Below are 3,140 nucleotides of genomic sequence, written 5' to 3'. Positions count from 1 at the left end.
ACTTCCACAGTTCTTATTACTCTTTTTGAAGAGAATAAGACCAAATGCGACTAAGCCAACAGAGTCCGTTAGAACAGAAGGATGGGCATATTACATGATGCAAAAATAGAATACCAGGTGATCAAAAGTGATTACCATTGTGTGCCTCTTGCTGTTTTTGAAATGTGTTGCCTATATCATCAGGTATAATAGAATTTATCAAAACAGTACAGAACAAGACCAACAAAACCTAACTGGAGACCTTACAGGACTTACAAAAAAAGATAATAGTCAAACCATAATGGGCATCATAGTATATCTTATTTCCTTCAAATTGGGTTGCCTATACCCTCAAACTTGATACTATCAAACAAAATAGAATATTAGTACAGACAGAACAAGATGGGGAGAGAAATACTAGGGTTCAAATCAGGTTAATAGGAAAACAAAAAAGTTACTATAATATATCCCTTTATTTTTTAATTTAGTTTTTCCTTAATTGAAAAAAATAGATTAATTAAAAAAGGGGGGAGATTGAGATAAAAGAGGACATTGTAACAGAACAACTCAAGTCAGAACCGAATAATTTAAGCATCATTCTCTTTCACCACCAGATAATCTAACATAATAGTAGTCACCACAGTACCTCTTTCCTTGAAATATTTGAGTATAACTTCGTATGCTATAGCATCAACCATATCAAGACAGTGTGAAGCCATTCAAGAGAATGAAAGAATTACAGGGTATTTAGAACTAGCTAACCAAAAATGAACAATATAATTTCTATAATATCTCTATAGGTTTCTATAATATCTCTTTGCCTATAAAAAGTTTTGTTTATACTATCATAAATAGTAAAATATAGTAAGATACAACATGTTAAAACCAGTGGAAACAGATGTACAACAGCTTGATGAGACTTCAAAACAAGATTAAATCAGCACTAGCTTTTATGTTGTATTGTTTTCTTCAAAATAGCTATTAGTACTATCACAGGTACTAAAATTGAACAACCAGGTTAAAACCATTGCAATTAATGAGCAAAAACATTATATGGCTTCAAACCAATATGATTGGGAATCATGATTACCACATACTTTTATGTATTATTATCATTTCTTACACTAGGTAAACTATTTGGTATTTATACATGTGAATTTGATTTATCTCATCAGTATGGTCTCAAGCTGCGTCCATTTATTTATAAATATCTCAATGTGATCATTCTTTATAGCTGAGTAGTACTCCATTGTATAAAAATACCACAACTTTTTAATCCATTCCTCAGTTGATGGACACTTAGTTTGTTTCCAAGATCCAGCTATTGCAAATTGTGCTGCTATGAATATGGTGCACATATATCACTGTGGTATGATGCTTTCAGTTCTTCTGGGATTATGCCAAGAAGTGGTATAGCTGGGTCAAATGGGGTTTCCAGTCTGAGGTTTCTCAGAAATCTCCAGACTGACCACCACAATGGGTGCACTATGCTACACTCCCACCAACAGTTCAGGTCTGTTCCTTTTTTCCCACAGTCTCTCCAGCATTTGTTGTTGGTGGTTTTCTTGATCTTGGCCATTTTTTCTGGATTGATATGAAATGTCAGTGTGGTTTTAATTTGCATTTCTCTAATGACTAATGATGATGAACATTTTTTTCATCTATTTATTTGCCATTATATGTCTTCATCTGAAAAATGTTTCTTCATCTCAGATGTCCATTTTTGGATTGGATCTTTGAATTTTGGGAGTCTGATTTTTTAAATTCTTTATAAGTTTTAGATAGAAGTCCTTTGTCTGAGGGGAAGTTTACTAGGAGTTTTTGCCCAGTTTGTGGGTTTTCTTTTTATTGTGCTGGGGATGTCTTCTGATGCACAGAAACTTTTTAATAAGAGGTGATCCCAGTTATTGACCCTGGGATGTATTTCCCATGTGGTTTGAATCCTGTTCATGATATCTCTATGTACTCTTAAGTCTTCAAGCTTTTACCCAATTTGTCTTCCAAATGATTTAGTGTTTCTGTTTTAATATTTAGATCTTTGATCCATTTAGATTTTATTTTAGTACATGGTGATAGGCATGGGTCTAATGGCACATGGAGAGCCAGTTTTTCCCACACCATGTATTAAAGAGACTATCATTTTCCAGTGAACATATTTGGCCCCTTTATTGAAGATAAGGTGGTTGAGTGTGTTTGTAGTGGTGTTTGTATCTTCTAATCTATTCCACTGATCTTTGGCTCTGTTTTGGTTCCAGTACCATGTTGATTTTACTATGGTTTCTTTGTAGTATAACTTCAAGTCAGGGATTGTGATATCTCCTGCCTTGCCTTTGCTGCTTAGTACTGTCCTTGATATTCTAGGTCTCTTCTCTCTCCAGATGAATTTTAGAAGTGATCTCTCCAGTGCTATGAGATGGTATTTTATCAGGATTGCATTGAGTTTCTATAACAATTATGGGAGAATGGCCATTCCATTTTCACAATATTTATTCTTCCTATTCATGACCAAGGGTGTCTTTCCATTTTCTGAAATCATCTTCAATTTCTTTTTTCACTGTATTATAATTTTCACTGTATAGGTTTTTCACTTCTTTTGTGAGAGTAATTCCTAAATATTTCTTGGTTCTGGTTGCTAGTGTGAAGGGGGTGGCTTCTTTTATTTCTCTCTGTGACTTTGTTGTTAGTGTATGGGACTGCCATTGATTTTTGAGTATTGATTTTATATCCAGCCACATTACTGAATTTATTTATGATATCTAGGAGTCTTTCAATGGAGTTTTGGGGATCTTCTATATAGAGTATCATGTCATCAGCAAATAATGATAACATAACTTCTTTTCTAACTTTACACATCTTATTTCTCTCTCTTGTCTAACTGCTCTGGCTAGTTTTTCCAGTACTATATTAAGTAGGAGCAGTGATAAGGGACATCCTTGTCTTGTGCCTGATTTTAAAATAAATGCCTTCAGTTTTTGGCCATTTAGTATGATATTGGCTGTTGGTTTGTCATAGACAGCCTTTAATATACTGAAGTAAAGACCATCTATTCCAATTTTCTACAAGGTTCTTATAATAAATGAATGTTGTAGCTTATGAAAAGCTTTTTCTGCATCTATAGAAATGATCATGTGATTCTTGCTTTTGGCTCTATTCATATGGTG

The sequence above is a fragment of the Cavia porcellus genome, unplaced genomic scaffold (assembly GCF_034190915.1).
Source record: "Cavia porcellus strain 051 isolate PalLab524CR breed Dunkin Hartley unplaced genomic scaffold, mCavPor4.1 scaffold_9, whole genome shotgun sequence".
In the NCBI taxonomy this organism is placed as follows: domain Eukaryota; kingdom Metazoa; phylum Chordata; class Mammalia; order Rodentia; family Caviidae; genus Cavia; species Cavia porcellus.
Note: the sequence above shows the minus strand (reverse complement) of the source record.